The 23,840-nt window shown below is 36.1% G+C and overlaps 1 long non-coding RNA gene across 1 annotated transcript in view; it reads right to left on the bottom strand.

The window, feature by feature from the left end:
* LOC116874855 overlaps positions 1-21,326 on the bottom strand; it is a 548,472-nt gene extending 527,146 nt beyond the window's left edge. The window contains exon 1 of the long non-coding RNA XR_004384076.1: positions 21,261-21,326. This is a non-coding gene — a long non-coding RNA (uncharacterized LOC116874855). The remainder of the gene's footprint in view (positions 1-21,260) is intronic.
* Between the last annotated feature and the right edge of the window lie 2,514 nt (positions 21,327-23,840).

The raw sequence follows: 23,840 nt of genomic DNA, 5'->3' as shown, positions 1-23,840 counted from the left end.
ACCATGGCTTATTACTTGCTTAAGTTTAATGCTATTGGAAACTATGTCTAGACCCAATTTCTAAGAACAAGACAAAATTTGAATGAAGAAACACCTTCAAAGTTGAGTGACTGAAAAGCAGCTACATTTCTTTCCATGTAACACTATAAGATATTTGGGGCAAAATTAAACCATTGTTTCCTAATGGCCATAATAATTTATAAAAATCGAAGTAATCACAAATTACATTATAGATGAAAAGGAGGAAAATACAAAGGATTGAGTAAATCTGATTATAAGGTTGTAATGTAGTATATTTCAATTCGAATATAAGCAAGATTATATTATACCACTGTGTCAAGAAGCATAACATTGTACTCCCCAAATCAAAATTCATGATACACCTAGAGCAAACCAATCACAAATTTCTGCATGACAATTAAGAGCTACTTGATAAAAAAAAGTAACTTTTTAGCACTTTATGCTAGATCTTTAGATCTGACATCAGTAGATCATTTTTATCAATCGAACAAAGATGGCGATTAATTCATTTTTGTACTGAAAAAAATTCTGACATCCAACTTGACATCTTAGATTTACAAACTGACATACCAAAAGGAAGCAAAAGGCAAAATTTACATAGAGGAGGCAAATGGGTCCACTGGAATCAAAAGAAGTTAGTAAAATGCAGTGACATTTCCAAAAGCTGTATTTGTAAGGAAAGCTGAGGATATCATGTGAAAAGCATGTTAAATCAGTGAGTGCAAAGGCAAAATGCTGGCAAAACTCAAACACTTATAAAAAGTTGAAATTTAGGTTGGAATGATAAAAGATAGGCATCCACATCAAGGAGTTGGCAGCAACAGAGAGTGAGAAACAGATCTGAGATTTCATTTTTCTGCTCTAGATCCTAGGCATACTAGCTGGAGAACAACTCCAGCACTAACGTGTTATACTACACAAATGTGGTTGCAAAAGGAAGGAAGGGAAGCGAAGATGAAAGGGTTTAAGAGAGTACTATACAGATGGTGGCCAAACATGTATGATCAGTTGTGGCTTAAGTTGACTGGAATTCCCATCTGGGGATGATGCATACAGAAATAGAAACCACTCAATGTTTGTCTTTTACTATGTAAAAGAAAATGCTGAAAATTTAAGCGTATTTGGGATAAATAGAGGTAAGATGGAAATGAGAAATAAGGGATGGAAAGAAAACCAGTGGTCTAACTAAGGAAATACTTTGCCTTGGTGTGTGTGTGTTTTAAATTTCACATTATATTCGGTTGAATAAGTTTGATGATAGAACTTGAAATAGAGCCAAATAATGTTGTTGGCTGTAAGTTCTAAATTATTTATCCTGGAAAATCTTTAAAATACGTAGTGTAGGATCAGTCCCATTCCTTCAATGTGACAAAAGTACTGAAAATAAGTGTCATTGTCATCCAGATCTAAAAGAGATAACTAATTTTCTTTCTTTAACCCTGCAAAAATCACTGTGTCTCATTTACATTTTTTTAATCAATGCCCCTATGTCTTCAACTTCTTTTATTTCTTGCTATTCTACCCTGTTTCCTTTGTTTCAGATCTCGAATTTACAATCTTCTTGTGTATTTTATGCTCATTACCTTTATCCCTCACTCATCCACACTTACTTACTTCTTTTACATGAACTTTGCAATTTGGAAGGGTTTTTTTTCACCTAGTTTATTTTTCAAACTCTTTTAATTTTTTTATTCAATCCATGAAAAGGAGACAATCAGTGTAATAATTAGGTATATATCATACTGCTTTTATGGTCTAAGAAATCTATACCTTCATTAAGATGATAATGTAAATGTATATTAGTAAAAATATTACTCAATTTCCAGTTGTTGCAGAGAACAGAATAAGATCAGAATTTTTATATAAAATAGATTGGAGAAAAATTATGAAGTTTTCAAAAGCTAATTAAAATATAAAGAAATCTTTTTTTCTTCCCTAAAAAGAGTGCCAATGACAAATTTTGAAAGAAGTAGCAAGGAAGAACTACTGAGTGAATCAGGGATATTTCTTAAAAGGACTAGATAAGGTGCGCCTGGGTGGCTCAGTGGGTTAAGCCTCTGCCTTTGGCTCGGGTCATGATCTCAGGGTCCTGGGATAGAGCCCCGCATCATGCTCTCTGTTCAGTGGGGAGCCTGCTTCCTCCTCTCTCTCTGCCTGCCTCTTCGCTTACTTGTGATCTCCGTCTGTCAAATAAATAAATAAATCTTAAAGAAAAAAAAAGGACTGGATAAAATAATAAAATAGTATGGTGCTAACATACTCAACATTTTTGTAAGAAAAAAAACAAATTTGAAAGGAATATTTAGCTTCAATCTATAAATGTTTGGGGGTAATATTTCACATTTTGAACAACCGTTTTCCTAAACAATAATATTAAAATGTATAATAACATGTTATGTCTCAAGTATAAAATCAGAAAGCCAGATAAAATGTATAAACTACATAATTGTAGAGGGCTTGTTTTTCTAATATAGAACAAGCTGAGTGATTTAAAATAGTCTAAATAGTTATTAAAATTTGACTGTGATATGTTCTTCCTTCTACCTTTCTTGTGTTATAATAATGGATTCTCAAAGAATAAATTGCATACACACACTCAGTTCCTGAAAAGTGTAGGCGGCTCACACGGCATGAAGCCATCACACAGTGGCATGTGGTTTCCTTATAGCAACGCCACCCTTAAATTCCATGAGACTGAGCCTTCTTCCGCATGCGCATAATCCTCCCACAGGGTGACACGGATGCCAAGAGTGTGATTGCTTGGAATAAGCCGTGGCAGGAGGCTATATCTGATTCACCGTCTGAAGGTGAAGTATGGTGTCAACTGAGGAGATTCAAAATAAGGCATTTCAGAAGGGGCTTACGCCCTCTCCTGTGGCCCAGTCCTTCACTCTGTAATGTGATGTGTACATACTGTCATGTCCTTCCCTGAAATTTTATCTCAGGAGCTCCCCGAAAATGTTCACAGACGTGGTGGAGGGAAGTGCAGAACTATTCTGAGGCCATGGTATGTCATGCATTTTAAAAGGTCAACAGGGCAAATACATGGTATGTCATGTATTTTAAAATACATGCCTGTAACATCTTATTTTCTCAAGCATAATTTTCATAGAGTCTGGAATTCTGCTAGAAAAGAAACATAGCATATTTCTATAAGTGTGTGTAATTCTAACATTATTAATTTCAGGGGGTTTGGCTTCATCCAACTATCATTTTGGGATGATGCATTTTTAAAGGAATGGAGTTAAAGGAAAATTGATAAAAATTTAATTTTTAAGAAATACTCTGCTTTTAAGCAATTGTAGACAACAAAACACATAGTTGATCACTCCGAGAAATGTAGTCTAATATATCTAATTTAAAAAAATGCAGAAGTTGTCATAAATGTGTGAGTTCAACAAGTTTTTGTTCAGTTTTCTTTTTCTCTCAAGATATGTATATGGTGATCCTATTAAAGAACGTGATAACAGAATAATAATTAAAAAAAAGATGGGTGCAAACTTTTGCATTTCCTTTAACAAACCTAACTTTAAAGAACAAAGTTAAACCCTTATTCAATTAAAAACCCTTATTCAAACCCATATACAAAAATTAACTCAAAATTAATCAAAGTCACAAATGTAAGGGTCAAAACTAAAATTTTTAGAAGAAAACATAGGAGAAAATTTGCTGGGGACAGACAGTGGTTTCTTAGCTATGACACCAAAAATCCAAGTGACAGAATAATTAGAATTTTTAAAACTTAAAAATATTTCTACTTCAAAGAAAAGCTTCAAGAAAGTGAAAAGACAACCCAAAGAATGATAGAAAATCTTGCAAATCATAAATCTGATAAGGAAATTTTATCCAGCATATATAACAACTCTTACAAATCAATAACGAAGAGACAAAAAAAATAAATTAAAAATTAGGTAAAGAATGTGAATAGATTTTTCTCAAAAGGAGATATGTAGCTGGTCAATAAACACGTGAGAAAGTACTCAATTTAAATATGCATAAGGGAAATGTAAATCAAACCAACAATTAGATACCATTTCAAAGCCACTAGAATTTGCTACAATAAAAAAGGCACATGATAACAAGTGTTGGTGAAAATGTGAAGATACTGGAATGCTTGTACAACACTGATGGATGGTAAAATTAAACAACTACTTTTAAAAAACTCTGATAGTTTTTAAAATGTTAAACAATGAGTTGCCACATGATCCAACAGTTCTACTTCTAAGCATATGCCTAAGAGAAACGAAAACATGTTCATACAAAAAACTTCTACACAATGTTCACAGCAGCCAAAAAGTATAAGCAATCCAAATGTTCATCACTTTATGAATGAATAAACAAACCAGGGTATAATCGTACAATGAAATATTATTCAGTCACAAAAAAGAATTAAGAACAAATATGTGCTACAACATGGACAAACGTTGAAAACATGATCCAAAGTGAAAGAAACCAGTCACAGAAAACCACATGTTCTATGATTCCCTTTATATGAACTGTACAAAATAGGCAAATACAGAGTCAGAAAGTAGACCGAGAAAGCAGTTAGAAAGTCCTCTAGGAACCCTTTTACACTGCTGGAGGGAATGCAAGTTGGTGCAGCCACTTTGGAATACAGTGTGGCAATTCCTCAAAAAATTAAAAATACAGCTACAATTTGACCCTGCAATTGCACTACTGAGTATTTCCCCCAAAGATACAAGTGTAATGAAAAGAAGAGCCATATGCATCCCAATGTTCATAGCAGCAATGTCCACAATAGACAAACTGTGAAAAGAGCAGAGATACCCTTCAACAGACAAATGGATGAAGAAGATATGGTCCATATATAAAAAGGAGTATTACGCGGCCATAAGAAAGGATGAATACCCAACTTTTGTAGCAACATGGACAGGACTGGAGGAGATTATGCTGAGTGAAATAAGTCAAGCAGAGAAAGTCAATTATTATATGGTTTCACTTACTTGTGGAACATAAGGAATAACATGGAGGACATAAGGAGAAGGAATGGAAAAGTGAATTTGGGTAGTTTAGAGAGGGAGATGAAGCATGAGAGACTGTGGACTCTAAGAAACAAACTGAGGGTTTTGGAGGGGAGGTGGGTGGGGGGTTGGGTGAGCCTGGTGGTGGGTATTAAGGAGGGCATGTATTGCATGGAGCACTGGGTGTGGTGCATAAACAATGAATCTTGGAACACTGAAAATATAAAATTAAATTTTAAAAAAAAGAAAAAAAAAAAAGAAGAAGAAAGAAAGAAAGTCCCCTAGGCACTAGGGAGAGGAAAGTTAAAGAGTGACTGCTAATAAGTATGAGGGTTTTTTGGAGGGGGATGGGCTGTTAAAAATGTTTTTAGATTAGCGAGGTGATAGTTACACAGCAATAGGAACATACTAAAAAGCACTGAATTGTACACTTTAGAAGCACGAATTTTATACATAAATTGTACCTGATAAAGCTGTTAGGTTAAAATATTTGCTACCGACCATTACAACAACTAAAATATTTCATTATTTCCATTTTGGATTAAACAAATAATTCTTGAATGCCAACTATTTCTAGTACAGTGCTATAAGAAAAGAAATTACTTCCTTCTAAAAAGAAAAAAATCTAGTTGAATGAGGATAGGAAAATTAGGTTGGGTTGTATGTAAGATTAATGCAGACATAGAATAATGTTATTAAATATGAAATAATCTTAAATAGGAAACACATAGAATACTATGGAATAGACCAGAATGGATAGAATGGAACTGAACAGGGAAGACAAAAATAGGAAATATGACAAAGTCTGAATAAATTGTCAAGGAGTTAAAAATGGTGGTTAACCAGAAAAAGCATCAAGTAAGATGTAGAATTTGATGTGTATGTTAAAAGAAGGACAGGGTTTTTATAGGTAGGGTTGGTGGAAGAGGAGATTCTACTCAAAAGAAATAGCATAAGGAATAGGCTGGGGCCATAAATAAATGTTGGGCCCTTCAGCATTGCTAAGCCATGAGGCTCTTGTAGAGAAAGGTCAGATGATGGTAGTGGATTAGTCCATATTATGGTCACTCTCGAAAACCACATTGAGATATGTATGTAATAGGTAAACAAGACAGAATAATTCAAGCTGTTTGTTTGTTATGGAGTAGTAAGTACATTTGATTTAATCCAATACAGGTGAGGCATTTGACTAAAGGGATGGAAATGAATAAGACTCAATCCCTATACTCAAAAGTGACCATTTTTTGAGGCAGAAAAGGAAGCCAGCACTCAGTATGCAAGGTAAAATACATATCATAATTAATGGGAATCACTGTGAATGGATATGCTCTGTAGAAACTTGACTCAGGTCGAAAAATGCCAGTGGTAGTTTCCCGGTAAGAATGGCACATGAAGTATGTCTCAAAAAAAGGAAGAAAAAAAAAAGTGGGGGGGAGGAAAAAAAAGAAAAAGAAAAAAAGGAAAACACTCTGCTTCTGAGAATATTTGAGTAACATGAACCAGATACAGCATCCTGTCTTAATGATAACACCAGACACAATAGTTGAAATAATAGTGTTCAGACACTGCATAATGGGAAGCATAGGATTCTGATCACTGAGACAAATAATGAAGCGAGTCACAAGATTGTCCCAATTTATTGCCCGGAGGCACTTTCCAAACCACAGCACAGAAGGAGGAATCCAAAAAGAGCCCAGCCATCTCACTGAGGAGGGGAGGTACATGAGTTTAGAGAGTACAAGGCAGCTATAACACAAACACACAGGGCAGAGTGCTGGAGAGGACTCTGGAGAACTGTAGATTGGTCCCACTCCCTGGAATCTTTAATCTGTCTGTATAAGAAAAAAACTTCCCACAGCTGGAGGAAGAACTACTGGAAAAAAGCAGTACAACCACTGGAAATTCCCAGACATTACTCAGGTTAAAGAGATTATGTCACCACCAACTAGAATGGAAAGTCATCATAATATATGGACAATTTTTTTTAGATTTCTCAAATTAGAAGGGTTCAAAATAAGTCAAAGAACTTAAACTGCATATTAGAACAAGATCCAAATGTTTCACCGTAAAGGAATCAAACAAGATCCATATTAAAAAAAATGTAATAATGTCTATCATCCAATCCAAAATTATGAGTCATATGAGTCATAACTATATATATGTGTGTACATATAGATATACGTACACATACACACATATATATGTATATGCATATATACATATATATATATATATACACAAAATCATAACTAGGAGAGAAATCCAGCAACTGAATGAACAAATTCAGGTGAGAGAAGATGGGAGTAAGCAAGAATGAGTATTAAAGCAGCCACTATAAAAATGCTCCATAAATTAAAGAATGTTGAGAAAAACACAAATAAAATGAGGAGAAATATGAAAATCATGAAAAAGAAATTGAAATGGAACTTCTAAAGAGAAAATATCTGAAGTGAAAAGTTAAACTGGATAAGTTTAATAGAAAAATAATACACTTTTATAGAAAAAGATGACTGACCCTAAAAACATAGCAATAGAAATAACCCAAAATAAAATAAGAAAAAAAAGACAGAAAGGGGAAAAAAATCAACAGAGCACCGATAACCAGAGGAAAAAGATTAAACTATTTTATGTAAGTGTAAGAGAGTTCTAGAAAAGGAGAAGCTGGATACACAAAAAAACTGAAGAAACTATGGCTAATATTTTTCCAAATTTGGAAAAAAGTCATAATCCCCCAAACCAAAGGTCAATTAATTTCAAACAGAATAATGCAAATAAGATCACAGCAAGGGGCAGAATAGCCAAAATGTTCATAACAATGATAAAGAAAAAAAAAGAAAAAAGCTTAAAAGTAGATAGAAGAAAAATGATACATCAGGTATAGAAGAAGAATGGAATAGACTGTCATAGTAATTATCATAATGGAAATGTAATGATAGTCAAAAGAGAAGCAACATTGCTAAATTAGAAGAAAAAAGTCAACACAGAGTTCTACATTTAATGAGAGTATTTTTTAAACACTGATAAAATAAAACCTTTTGTCAGACAGACAAAATCTGTGAGAATTCATCATCAACAGTTATGCACTGCAAGCTATAGTAAAGGACGCTTATCAAACAAAAGGCAAATGGTAAAAGATAAATTTGGTTGTTCAGAAATAGAAGAACTATGAAAATGATATTTGGGTAAGTAGAATTTTTTTTTTTTTTTTAATTTGGGAGAGAGAGAGATAGTGAGAGAGAGCATGAGCAAGGAGAAGGTCAGAGGGAGAAGCAGACTCCCCGTGGAGCTGGGAGCCTGATGTGGGGCTCGATCCCGGGATTCCAGGATCATGACCTGAGCTGAAGGCAGTCGCTTAACCAACTGAGCCACCCAGGCACCCCAGAATTTTTTTTTTACTTTGAATTTTTTCCGCATATTTAGCATTATTTAGCAATTTTAGCATATTTAGTATTTTAGCATATTTTAGCATGTTTAACATTTTTCTTTAATCTCTCTCGAAGATAGTTAACCCTTTAAAATAAAACACTGTAATGGTGTATTGTGGAGTTTATAACACATGAAAGTGAAAAGCATGATCGCATTAGTACATACGATAACTACGAGAGAGGAAATGAAGGTAGAGTGTTCTAAGTTTCTCACAGGGTACAAGTGGTAGAATGCCGCTGAAAAGTTGTCTGTGATACTTTAAGGTGTATATTGTAAGCCCTGAAGCAACCACTTAAAATACAAAGAAACAAAGAACTATAGGTAGCTAATAAGCCTACAGTAGAGATAAAATGGAATACTAAAAATACTCCTTGAATCTAAATTAAGGTAGGGAAAAAGATGAAAACGACATCTGGTCAGAAGGAAATATAAAGCAAATTGGGAATTTTTTGCCAAATCATTTCAATAGTGACATCAATATAAATGTATATTTCCTAAACTATAAATATATAAATAAAAGTAGACTCCAGTTAAAAGCCAGAGACTACTAGACAATATAAAAAAGCAACACCCAGATATATGTTGTTTATGACAAACCTACAGATAAATCATATTACTGGTAGAAGCCTGAACGCTTTATCACTAAAATCAGTAACAAGGCATTGTTGCCTACCTTCTCCATCTCTTTTCAGATTTGTACTGGAGATCATAAATTGGAAGCAATAAATAAAACTGCTTTTATTTACAGATGAAATGATTATTCAATTGTACTATGGAATACACAAAATTATTCTTAAAACTAATAAATGAGTTTTGCAATGTCACAGAATACAGTATTACTATACAAGTATCGATTGCATTTGTGGGTACAAGCAACAATAAATGTCACTTAAAATAGTATCACTATCATAAAATATGCTGAGAAAATAAGAAATATGTCTAACATTTTTATATTGAAAACAACAAAATAATGCAAATATAAGAACCAAACATATAAGGAGAAGAGACTCAATCTTGCTAAGGGCTCAGTTCTCTGAAGATTGACTTATATTTTCAATGTAATTCCAATCAAAAGTCAAATAGGTTTTTGAGTTTAAAGAGCTGTAATGTATGTATGGCAATGTAAGGGAAGTACAGTAGCTAAATAATTTTCTTTTCTTTTTTTTTTTTAAAGATTTTATTTATTTATTTGACAGACAGAAATCACAAGTAGGCAGAGAAGCAGGCAGAGGGAGAGGAGGAAGCAGGCTCCCCGCTGAGCAGAGAGCCCAATGCGGGGCTCGATCCCAAGACCTGGGATCATGACCTGAGCCGAAGGCAGAGGCTTTAACCCACTGAGCCATCCAGGCGCCCCAATAATTTTCAAAAAGGAAAACAAAATTGGAGGATTTGTATTACATGATTTCCAAGACTTCCTACAGTAATTAAGACACTATCTGCTATTCTTATAAAGTTTGATAGAACAGAATAGTCTATAAATAGACCCATTCTTATATAGGCAATTGGATTTTAGCAGAGTTTAGGTAATTCAGTGAGGAAAAGATGACTTTTGAACACATGATACAGGAACAATTGGACGTCCATATGTAAAAACAGAAATAAATCAGAAATCTGGATATAAAAACCAAAATTACATAGTTTCTAAAAGAAAATATAGGTAAAAGTGCTTATAACTTTAGATTAAACAAACATTTCCGAAAGAGGATACTGAAAGCCCAAATCATAAAAAAAAAAAACTGATAAACTCTACTTAAAATTAAAAAACATGTGCTCTTCAAAGATACTATTAAGAAAATGAAAAGGCAAGCCAGGCACTGGGGAAAAAAAAAATATTTGCAGAACGTATATCTGATAAAAGATTTATGTGGACCACACAAAGTTCTCAATAAGATAAATACCTATATTTTTGAATAGACAAATATTGGAACAGATAGTTATTTTATAAAAGAAGATGTCCCAGGAGCACCTGGGTGACACAGGTGGTTAGACATTGGACTCTTGCTTTCTACGCAGGTCATGATCTCAGGGTCATGAGACTGAGCCCCATGACAGGTTCTGTGCTCAGCAGAGTCTGCTTAAGTCTCTCCCTCCCTCTTCTGCTGCTCCTCCCCTATTCTTTCTCTCTCTCTTTCCCTCGCAAATAAATAAATAAATCCTTAAAAAAAAAGATGTCCCAACAACCAATAAGCACATACGAATATTCAATGTCACTAGCCAATAGAGATATGCAAATTAAAACCTCAACGAGATACCACTACATAACCCCTACAGTGACCTAAATTAAAAGGACTGACAAGACCAACTTTTGATGGAAATATGGTACAAATCAAAGTCTCATATATTGATCATGCAAATGCAATATGCTATGAGCACTTTGGAAAACCATTTATCAATGTCTTAAAAGTAAATATATATTTCACATGGAAATCCCACCTTCAAGATAGTTACCAAAGGGAAATAACGAAATAAATGTATGTCCATAAAACACCTGTTCTCAAAGAGTAGTAGTATGTTTGTTCAAGCTAACCAAAAAATAAACAAATAACAACTTAAATGTCCCTCCACTGGTGAGTAGATAAATAAATCAAACACATCCATTCAATGAAATACTGCTCAGTAATAAAAAGTAATGAGTTACTAATACACATGACAAGTAGAAAATTTTATGGAAAATAATACACTAGAGCAATGCATCAGGAGGAGAGGGCTGAAGTGGCGTTGGGAGGAATGAGTGGGCAGATCAGATGATCAGAAAAGCCCTAAATGAAGGCTGGACCAGAAGAGAGAAAACCTATAAAGTGGCAGTTTGGACATTCACTGGCTATTTGAGTCAGTTGTCCCATGTAGCTTGTATACATCTCTAGTTTCTTCACAAATAGGATTTCTTTATGGCAATCCTGGAGGACATTTCACTCAAGTAGTTTTACAAAGGATGGTGGATTACACATCGAATGAAAAGAATAGAATAATGGACTATTTGGGCAGATATTGGGGTTAAAATGCAAAATGTGGACTAAACTATCTGGATTTCAGAAAACAAACAAAATCACTTATTTTTGTTAAAGATTTTATTTATTTATTTGACAGACAGAGATCACAAGTAGGCAGAGAGGCAGGCAGAGAGAGAGGAGAAGCAGGCTCCCTGCTGAGCTGAGGGCCCGATGTGGGGCTCGATCCCAGGACCCTGAGATCATGACCTGAGCTGAAAGCAGAGGTTAACCCACTGAACCACCCAGGCGCCCACAAAATCACTTTTTAAAAGGGAATAAACCTCACTTACAGATCAGTTCTTTTCCACTACTACTGCTGAGCAGTATTTTTCTCTTAAAACAGTTTAAGATATGCCCCTTTTCCTTTAGCCCTCGTTACAGATTCTCTGTGGATACTGAAAAGAATATGACATCTTGATTTTAAGCTCACATTACATATGAGAATGCAGATTTGCAAGATTAGAAGGTTATTATTCTCTTAATAAATCAATTATTTGCTGTACACGGAGGTTCGTTTAGGACACTTTACAATGTGAATTCCAATTGTTCCTTCAAACTTTGTCCTAACAGACAAATATGTAGAACACACATAGCATAAAGCAATGTATGTTTATACTTAAATTTGAATTTAAAAGAAAGCTATGCAGTGGCAATAAGAAAACTAAATAAAAGTAATTTTCTACCTCTATTTCATATAGTAAGTCAAGAATGGTATTCACACATTGAATTTGGTATTCCTTATGTGTAATCTTTTTAAAAAATATATAAGCCATTCAATTACATTTTCGGCACAGGATATTAAAATGTGAAAATAGTAAGTTAAACTCAATTTTATTTCTCCTTTAAAATCCTTGCACTTGATTTTTTTTCTTTCTAACTGAGCATTTTTTGAGCAACTGACTTCATTTGGAATGTAACTCTTATATCACATATAGAGTATCTACCATGTCTTCCTACAAAGGGAAAATCAATGAAAATAGCATGAAGAGCCCCAGTAAGCCTGTTTTTGATGAATTATGTCCTTAAAGATATACCCATATGTGGTTCAAACTGTATTGATCAGTAACAACTGTTTCTGTAATATCAATAATGCACTATTCTCTTGAACTTCCCCTGAAGTGACAGGGTTTAATCGAGAGAGCCCTAAACAATAAATTGACTACCAAGAAGGAGAGAGAATAATGAAATTGACTCAAACTTCTAAAATAAATAATAATTCCAAACTTGAGGAAAACATATTGATGTCTCTGTTTGCTCTGCCTTCTTTGGACTTGTATCGCTCATAATAAGCTGCTTACCAACAGGATTATTACTTCACCGAGTTTAAGCTCCTATAGAGACCACTGACATTTACTTTTCTATATGCTATTCAATATCAAGAAATTAAAAATGAATAGAAATCATTTTAAAATGCCATGATCACTCTTTTCAAGTGTTCTTCTATTATAACATGCAAACTTTGAATAAACTCTCCCTATTAGGTTTAATCCACTTTTTTCTTGTGTTTTGTTTGATCACCAATTAAGTTCATGAGGAACTCAAATACTTTTAAAGGCTTTCTGTAGAGGAAGAATATCCCCGTTCTAATGTTATCTATTATTGGGGAAATCATTTGTCTACTAAATGTTCAAATCACAAATAAATTATCCCAGTGCAAGAGATGAGGTGAGGAAAGCTCATATTCCTTCTTTTAAAAATGTCTGCACCAGTTTGTGGATAGTTCTGAGTCAAATTTCTCAATTATTCAGAGAACGTAGTCTTGCAATTAAAATCTGTGAATCTATTTTATAAACTTAAAAATCCCAAATACGTTATTCTTTGAAAATATTTTCTAAAATATTTTAAACAGGGGCACCTAGGTGGCTCAGTCCGTTAAGCACCTGCCTTTGGCTCAGGTCATGGTCTCAGGGTCCTGGGATCGAGCCCTGCATCAGGCTCCCTGCTCAGCGGGGAGTCTGCTTTTCCCTCTCCCTTTGCCCCTCTACCTGCTTATGCTCTCTCTCTTCAATATCTCTCTCAAATAAATAAATAAAACCTATAAAAAAATAAAATATTTTAAACAGAAAAATTTGAATAATGTTTTACACATTTAACCCCCCACTTTTATTCTATAATTTCCATAACCATACCTATAACCTTCATTTGTCAATATAATCATTCGATAATACAAACTCTCAGCCCAGGTATGACCTATCTGTTCTATCACCTAGCTCCCCTTTCAGCGTCTTGCTCGTAAGTTTACTATGACAGGAGCTTTGTTATATTAGCTTAGAATTGTGACTCCTGCTTTGTCCGCCTAAAAATTTTTGAAAGAAAATGACAAATTTTGACAAAATTTGTTCTAGCAGTTCCGCTGCATTTTCTAAGACTCCATAAATCATTTGTTCATTCCTTGGTTTTAAACTCTTAATGCCTTATCTGTGTTATGTCAAGATCAGAACAAATTGGCTAAGAACTTGTAATGAATAGGTTAATGGTCCAAGGCTCTCTAGACAATCCAGGGATAAATTGAGGGTTCTTACATCAGTGATCAGAATACTAGCTTTGGCATCTGACAGGATTCAGACTCTAGCTCTGTCACTTAATAGCTGTGCTTTCTACTAAGTCAATCTTTTTTAATATCATTTTTTTCCAAATATGGAAATGGGGACAACAGTTAGTGAATGAAGATTAAATGAGATATGTCATAACTAGGGTTCAAAAGACTTTTCAGCAGAGAAGTGCTCAATGAATGCTAGCTGCCTCTCTCTTCTTCATCATAATATAGGAACAGTAGTTTAATTACTCATGTTGTATCTGATTTCCATTGCTAGGAATGCCTGTTCTGTAATCTCTTCCACTTGATTCTCTTGTTAGGGCAACTTGTCACTAATATGAAAAATTAAGTTGAATCCACTACTTTCAGGCTTATAAGCATTTTTTTCCATTAACTTTTTTAAAAATTGCAATGAATATATGCTGAAAGACTAAGCTAGTTATACCTCTTTACAGTTGATGCTTTGTTCCATCAGATTAGCACAAATAGCATGGATATGTAAGCAATGGGTATTATTTAATTAATAATAATTATTTGGAAATGGAAGTTTTGCTCATATGATTGCTTTCCTATTGGGCATGACATCTTAAAAAGTGCTTCATTTAAATCAAAATTCAATTATTACACCTTGAAATACTAGGTCTTTTAGATATGTTTTATAGCATTAATCTTTTATAAACCTTTAAAGAATGTTATTCAAACATCTCTCTATCATATTTGAAATACTGCCAGATTACGAGCCCTGCTCAGTGGGCATGATGGGGGAATGGTAGAATGTTCATCATTTCTAAGACTGATTACGATAACTCAAATTTCCTATTCTCCTGGTCTGCTGCACCAGAAAATAGTGCTTAAAATGGATGAAGAAAAGAATCCTCACTTTCCTCGCTTAGTTTAGATTAACAGGCCGCTTCCCTCTTGCACCTGCTTTCTATACCTGGTACTACTTCTAGAAGAAAAACAAATAACCCATCTTTTAGTAACCTATCTTAAGTTCCCTTTGGTACCATTTTAGATTAAAACACTGTTCAGCATTTACTTTGATCCAATTTTGATTTCAGATGCCAGGGACAGAGGATTTACTACATGAGATTAGCTGTTCACTATATAGAGTTTGATGACAGAATACATTTTGAGGGGGAAGAAATAGAAATTTGGGGCTTGCACCAGTTCAAGCTGAATGTGCTAGTCAGATGTAGAGTAAGGGGTGCCTTTGGGGGTAATTAAAATGAGTAATGTCATGGAGGCAGGAGAGAGCACATTTTAGTCCAAGAAGCCTTTTTAAATTATTAAAGCTTAAATATTAGTAAATGGGATGCATGACAGATTAATGATAATAATAATAATGCCATTAGTATCTACTTATTAGTCTGTATGTGACAAGTAATGTTGGCTGGTTTCATATACATTGCTTTCATCAATCTTCATAATCTCACATTTCCAATTTTTACTTTAAAGATTTGTTCATTTCAGAGAGAGAGAGAGATCACAATGTGATGGACAGAGAGAGAGGGAGAGAGATTTGCAAGCACACTCTGCACTGAGCATGGAGCCCAATGTGGGGTCCAATCCCACAACCCTGAGATTACAACGTGAGCCAAAACTGAGTCGGTTGCTCAGCTAACTGCACGACCCAGGCACCTTGGCACTTTTTATTTTTATTCCCATTTCACACATGAGGAATTTGTAGTATGGAGGTATTAATTAGCCTACCTATAATCACCAGCTAGAAAGTAGCAAAATGGCAGAGCCTTATTTCAAACCCAGGATCCTTTGTCACTGTGCCAGAAACATCTCTTGTGCAATTCTTCTAAGACTTGGAACATTCCTGTCTTGGCCAAAGGGAATTGGGGAAGGACTTAACTCTCATAAAATTTGGAGGCATCACTACAGGCCTAATGGTGTAGGTGTTTGGACTGAAGAGCGCTGCGTCCTCTCAGACCACGTAACACAGACAGTTACATGTGGAATAAAGATAAGATGGTACTATATTTGAAAGATGAGTCTTCTGCTCTTTTCTCCACAGCATTTACAAGGCATCATTTCCCTTCATTGTCTTGAGGGAAAACTACTCTTGGAGTCTACACTTACCTAGTCATGCCTCCCTTAATCTCTTCTCTCTGCTCTCAACAGCTAATTTTCTAGATAAGGTTCTTCATTAATTTAAGATTTGGGATCTGGCTCTCCACATCCCAATTCCCATCATTACTAGATGGCATGTCCTGGCCTCTCAGTCTCTTGATATTCACATTTTCAATGAGCTTTTAATACTTTCCACCTCAGCCACTCACTCTCAGTGTCACAAAATGGGATACCTATACCTAAAATCCTATTTTGAAATGTTAACACAAATATCCTTCTGTCTCACCACAGACTTCTTTCCCTCTGCACTACTGGCTCAGTTATTTCACTCAGTCTTTTACGTGACTCTATCAGTATCATTACACCTGGTTTTCTGGTCTTTGTTTCATTTCCCATGCTACTTGGTATCAATGGCAAATTAATTATTCTCTTACCACCATCTTGCAGTCTCATGCTGTTTTATTCTTTCTACATGAGCTGGAAAATTCCATCCTAGATTAATACCACCATGAGTTTTCCTGCTGGAGGGCTAGAGAAAATCCTGTAGTCCTCTGAAGAGTCATAGTCACCAACCTCAAAGTCTCAGCAATACTGCGTACTTCCAATGCATTTCTCTAGTTGCTATTCTTCACCATTCAAAATAATGACTATTTCAAACCCTCCTTATTCCCCTCTACCCCATGATTATATTGTTGCCCATTATTTTTAATGTGATTATCCTTCTTACAGCAAATACTTTAATTTCCCATCATCGAACCAATAAAATCTTTAAGCATTAGCATCCATCCTTTCCTCGCCCTCTTGTGATATAATGTGAAAGATACTCCTTTCCTTTTGAAAAACCATCTTCTACACTGGATTGCTGAACCTTACCTCTGCCAATTTTCTCCAGAATTTTATGTTACCGTTTAAAAAAAAAAAAAAACTCCCCTGTTCATTTCACATCTTTCCCCTTATGTATTCCTATTTATGTTCTCAATCTCATAGCCAAATTCGAAAAGAATATTCTGCATTTGTTGCTCTTATTTCTTCCTCTATCATTCCTATGACAATGTTCTTTCATTTGGATTTTTGGGTCACTGCTCCATCGATGCTCTGTTGCTAAGGCAACTTGTGATACTCTTGTTTAGTTCAAGGAGATACTTCATAATTCTCATCTTACTGAACTTTTAGCACTTTGTTAAAACACAGTCTTCTTCCCTTGGTTCCTAAAATGATCTCACTTTCGATGTGTTCCTTACTTCTCTGTTTCTTCTTGGTCTCCTTTCTCAATTGTCCTTCTCTACCCAATCACTAAAGTTCGGAGGATTTCAGGTTTTTTCTGTTCAGGACTTTCTTTTTTACTTCCCAATGATCTCTTTACAAACAATCTCATTCTCTGTCATGATCTCTATCATTTGTGGCCATGTAAAAGCCACTAACTCCAAATTTAAATCTTTGTCCAGATTTCTGGGTTCCAGAACCATAGATATTCTATCCATTTTATTATTTTGTAGCCAGTTCAAGCCAAACATAACAAAAATTAAAAAGACCATCACGTTTCCCCAGCCAGAAACACATGAATCATTTTGGCTCTTCTCTTCTCATCTCTAACTCATCCAGTGCACTCTCTTCTCCAACCAGCTGTGAAATCCATGTGCTTGTCTCCATCTTTAACCAGACCCTTACAACTTCACCCTTTTTCCTTCCTAAACTAGTGTAAAATCTGCCAAATTGTTTTTCCCATATCTTCCCCTTTCTATGTCTGTTCTTTCCACACATAAATCAGAGTGATGATTTTACTTTTTTTTTTTTTTTTTTTTTTTTTTTTAGGGAGAGCGAGAGGGAGACAATGAGAGAGTGAGTAGGCAGGGCAGGGGCAAAGGGAGAGAGAGAGAGAGAGAATCTTGGGCAGGTTCCGTGTCCAGTGCAGAGCCTGATGCAAGTTCAGTCTCATAACCCTGAGGTCATGACCTGAGCTGAAATCAGGAGTTAGATGCTTAACTACCTGAGCTACCCAGGCACCCCCAGAGTGATGGTTTTTAAAAATATTTATTTATTTATATGACAGAGATAGAAAGAGAGAGCATACAAGCAGGAGAAGTGGCAGAGGGAGAGGAGGAAGCAGGCTCCCCACTGAGCGGGGAGCCTGATATGGGCCTCAATCCCAGGACCCTGGGATCATGACCTGAGCCAAAGGCAGATGCTTAACAACTAAGTCACCCAGGCACCCCAGAGTGATGATTTTTAATAGATATCTAACCTTATAACTTTCCTGCCAAAGGTTCCCCAATGGTTTCTCATGGCCCTTAGAATAAAGGCGATTTTATTAAATAGTGTCTACAAGGTCCTTCACTCATTGTGGCAGTATGATCTCTACTGTCCTCTCTGCTTTCTGTGCTCCACACACAGCAGACACCTTTCAGTTCAACATGGGTACAAGGCAGTGCCCTATCTCAGGACTCTTGTACCTGTTCTTTCTGCTGCCTACTTTGCTCTTCCTTACATCACTACCTTAGGCCTCAAGTCAGTTCTAATAGCAAATCCCCAGTGCAACCCCCTTCCCTTCTATGACAATGGCAGCTCTGTCTGTTCCATGTAAACCAAGATACGATTTTGTGCTTTATTCTGTATATCGCTCAGAAAAACTTGCAATGATAGCACAGTGTAGGTGTGAGTTTCATGATCCCCAACACCTTGTAACAAAGTTCTTGGCACGTAAATATTTGTTAACTGGAAGAATGTTGCTTACATTAAACTTCTTTAAAGACTAAAATTACTTTTCTTAAGTGTTTCTTTTGTTGTCATTATTCAGATTAATTATAGCCTATAACTGAAAATTATTGCAGGGGCAAAGCCAAGGTGAGGTTTTCATTCTCCTTAGTGATGCCACATACTATGGAATCATTAGTTCTAGAATAATGCATCCAGACTTACAAATGAAGATTCAAGAGGTGAACTTTGGTCTTTTCTATGCTTTCCACTCAAGGATGTTGTCAAAACACAAACAGAAATGTAAATGGTAACAGGAGACTATGAGAAACTGGTGTCACCTGAACGAGTCAGGTCTCATTCTGAATGGGAGGCTCAAACTCCCAGATAAGCAAAGCAATTCTGAATTACAACTTTTTCCCACAGAAAATTTCCATGATCCAGAAGACAATAATATCATTAGGGGGAAAAGGAGCAGATGCTTTTTTCTCCTTAAAATAGGTCTGTCTCTAGTAAGCAAGCAGTTGTAGCCCTTCAAGACTTGTTTTATTTCTGCAAAATTACTCTGAAAGTGTTTGCAATGAATATTATTCAGGTAACTAATTCCAAAAATGCTATCATAAGGAATAGAACCCATCATATTTATAACTTACAGTACTTATAAAAATGTACGTTTGACTATAAATGATGCTGTGGTAATATCATCAGACAGAATACAGGCTATTCACAACTTTCAAGGACTTAAAGAATGCCTGTGTTAAATGCCGTATACTTTTTTTTTTTTTACCCATTAAAGTAATATCTGTAAGTAAATAAGGATATCAATTAAATACAATACTTTTCCTACATATTAATTAGTAGCTCAATGAACAATGTGACTTAAAAATATGCAGAATGACATAAGTAACAGGTTTTCTCATCCATTTTAATATAATGTCTTCAACAAAAAAGGTACCATCTCACTTTGCTCTGAAAGGAAATTGTTTCTTAATTTCAATTTCTGCAAAACTTAATGATGAGTTCTGTCAATGAAAGAATATAAAGACCTTGACTTTATGGTTAACATACCAAACAAAAGGAACCCCTTCATTAATTACATGTGTTTTCTAGCTTTTAATTCTGTTATTGAAATATAATTTTCCTATAATTGTATCACTCATTTCACCCTTCCTTATTCAAATAATTAGATTACCCAAATTACTTATCTCCAAAGTAAAATCTATCCCATGTTGACAGACAGGAGTCCCATGTCAGGAAGATTTCTCACAGCGTGTAATTAGTTCAGTTCAACCCACCAGCAATATCAGAAAATGATATATAGCCTATATTCTAATGATAGCAGAAAACTTGCACCGTCTTTATTTGCCAAAGCATCCATGCTCTTAATTTCATGAGCGTATTTTTAGTTTCAAGTAATTTGGGAAAAGGTAATAGGTGACAAAGTCAGAAAGAAAAGTGTAAAAATATGGTACACAACTCTAGCTATATATAATACCTAGAAAATGTACAGAAAAGTACATTTGCATTCCAATAACACCTGTGACATTTAGATGTTCTATAGAATTCCTGCTCTCAATCTTTGCCTGCATCATATGCCAGTATTAGTTCTCTCTGGATAGAGTCAGAGACCATAAAATAGTGGAGTGCTTAGAGGACATATGGAAAAACAAGGAATAAATTTCTATGCTTTTCTGCTTTGTATAATTCTTGTTCAAAAAGCAGACAATGAAATTGTAATTCTGTTTAGAAAAAAACTTGGAAATCCCCAATCAAAATCTTTAACCTTAACAACACCCAAAAAAGGAAAACAAAAAAATGCAGCTTTATAAAAGTTTTGCTTTATAATATACTCATCAGCAGGCCCAACAGTCTCCTAACACCAAGCATTATATATACATATATATGTATATATAATATATATATATCTTATGAAATAAACTCGCTTTATATAGATACACAGGGTCTGCTCATTAACACAGCAAATATCCTTGATTTCCATTTAACGATCTCACTAGCGTACAACAGATTCTTATTCACATAGTTCACTATACACTTGTTATAGATTTTTTTTTCCTGGCAACATTTATCTTTCCTGTTTTATGAACCAAAGCCATTTTATATTTTCTACCTCTTCTCTATAAAATTCTCATAAATAATTACTGGATTTCAAAGGCTCCTGGCAGCTGGACACTTGATAATAGCTTATTTGTAACTGATGTTGAAAGAAATGTGATGTTGGGATTAAAGACCTACAAAATAGCCCGATGTCTTTCTTTCTGCTTCTGGGTTGGCATATGTGGCATTGCATGCTTATGCACAAAGAAAACGCAAGATGTCATTTATTTACAGAAGTACGCTGGCTATAGGCAGGGTGCAAAAAAAAAAAAAAAAAGTGTAAAGAGAAAAGGTAGATGTTTGGCAGTTCCTTAGAAGTTATGTCTCAGAGAATGACAGGACTGACTGGAAAATCAGAAAACAAGTTTCTCCAGGAGACAGGGCTATCAAAGTCCCTGGCCTCACACGGGCACTCACCATTGTCTGTAGTCCCACCAGGAAGCTGTTCCTGACCGTCAGGTGGGCAGACTGCTGCAAAGTCAGTGCCCAGGCCTCCCGGCTCTGCCTACGTGGAGAATGGTGGCCACTCAGCCTTCTCAGGAAGTGACACTTCTCAGGAAACAGCTCTTGGCCTGGAAAGAAAAGGGCATTCCTTAGACAGAGACCAAAAAATCACTATGACTGCACGTAAATAATCTACACACACAAAATCAATTTGTATTGGTAATTCTTAGGTTTCAGTATTTAAATTCCACGAGTTTTAAAGGTTGTTGTTCGTTTCTTTTATTCCTGGAAAAAAGAAATAAATGGACAGACACAACTGATACAGTCATGCATTTGTAGGTATACAATGTTGGCTTAAGATATACAAAACCCCAAAAGGGTGGAGGTAGCAGGCTCAACAAGATTCTGGTCCTGATGTTCTAGCCAATGGATTTAATTTTCTTGGGATATTCAAGTTAGAGTAGTTAAGTCTGATGTGACCATGTATGGGGTATTTATAGTCTGTTCACATATTATAGCACACATTAAGGATGCTGGTAGCTGTGGAAATAAATTCAACTTTATGGAAAAATTTACCTTTGTAAAATGATATATTGTTACTTCTACAAGGAAGAAGGATATACCACCACTGCTAGGTATAACTCCTTTGCCATTCCTAGGATTTCCTTCCATTTTATGGGCACGCCACTGGTATAGCAGTCCAGGCAACATCTGCTCTAGGGAAGGTGAAATGACTTCCTGATCACGGAGCTGAGAAAACATCTGGATGATCTTAACAAGGACGACTCTCATCTCTTTCTCTTGGGAGCTGGCCTCCCCTCAAAAAACACATCTTCTGGGGTGCCTGGGTGGCTCAGCGCGTTAAAGCCTCTGCCTTCAGCTTGGGTCATGATCCCAGGCCCCTGGGATCGAGCCCCGCATCGGGCTCTCTGCTCAGCGGGGAGCCTGCTTCCCCCAACCACTGCCTGCCTCTCTGCTTACTTGTGATCTATCAAATAAATAAATAAAATCTTAAAAAAAAAAAAAAAGAAAGAAAGAAAACACATCTTCTTTACTGTGCTCCTATACTCAGTGAGCTTATTCAGGAGTGGGTAGTGTCCAGGATAGAAGGAGTGGGTGGGGATGGTGGCCATAAACAGGAGATCGAGGGGAAGAACAGCAGCAATTGTAGGAACAGAAAAGTGACCACTGTCTGGAAGGTAGGACGTGTGGAGAAGTGAATCCGAGGAGATACGGGAGAAGACAGGCCACGGGGGAGGGGCTGGCTCCCGGGAAGCAGCAGAGCCCAAAATCCGAACTTTTAGAAGTCGGCTCCATGGAGGGACATCGCTCCAGCCGTTAAGCAGGGGCGGAGCCCTCGTGGGGACAGTGTGGTCTCAGGACCCGCAGGGTCACAGAAAGACCGGGGGTGTCTGAGTGCAGCAGAGCTCCCAGGTATCAGGGCGGGGAAGCCAGCAGCAGAGACGGAGCCGAGGAGTGAGCTCTCAGCTCGGGGTTACCTTAAATTGTGATCTGAGACACAGTCAGACCACTGCTCTTCAAGCAGGGACCCTACAAGTGGCAAATCCGGGGAGACTCAGCTTCCTCCCTGGGAGGAGTGTCGCGGGAGTGCGCTGCAGGAATCTGCTGGGTTTGGAGACTCCAAATGGGGCAACTATGCGCCAGAGACAGAAATCCTTGATCACGGGCCGGTGAGCACCAGCGCAGCCAGAGACCAGGGAGACGGGAGGGACAGACGGCTTTTCTCGAAGGGTGCACTGAGGACTGTGCCCAGAGCTCTTGGCTCCTCCAGCTGGAGACTGGGCGGCCGCCATCTTCATTCCCATCCTCCAAAGCTCTACGGAAAGTGCTCAGGGAACAAAAGCTCCAAGAGCTAACCAAGCAGATTAATTAGCATGGCCCCTGGCAAGGGTGGTGAAATTCCTCCTCCAGAAAAGACATCTGAGAATCGGGGCAACAGGCTCCTCCCGCAGAAGATCAGCAAGAACATCCAGCCAAGACCAAGTTAACCGATCAATGCGAGCTGCAAAACCTCAGATACATGGGAATACAGCATATGGAATTCATGACTTTTTCCCCGTGATTATTTAGTCTTTCAAATTAAATTTTTAAATTTTTTTCTTATTCTATTTTTTTTTAAATTCCTCTTTCCTCCTTTAATCTTTTAAAACTATTTTATCTTATCAATGCCTTTTTAAAAAAATCTTTTAAAATTTTCATTGTTATTTTCATAATTCTATTCCTTCATTGTATTTAACCTTATTTTTTGAAAACATACAGGTTTTTCTTTCTTTAAAATTCTGGGACACAGTTTCTTCTAACAAATCAAAACATACCCTAAATCTACTGCATGGCTTTGTTCTAGTCTCCAGTCTGATCACATTCATTCTTTTTTTTTTTTCCAACCAACTTCTTTTCAATTCCTTTTTTAGAATCTTTTAAAATTTTCATCTTTACAGTCATATTCCATCCCTTCATCGTGTTTACCCTTATTTTTGTATGTATAAGTTTTTCTTTCTTTAAAAATTTGGGATGCAGTTTCTTCTAACAGAC

This window comes from Lontra canadensis, unplaced genomic scaffold (assembly GCF_010015895.1).
Source record: "Lontra canadensis isolate GAN:19392208 unplaced genomic scaffold, GSC_riverotter_1.0 scaffold39, whole genome shotgun sequence".
Taxonomy (NCBI): Eukaryota; Metazoa; Chordata; class Mammalia; order Carnivora; family Mustelidae; genus Lontra; species Lontra canadensis.
This window is presented reverse-complemented; position numbering and strand designations above follow the sequence as displayed.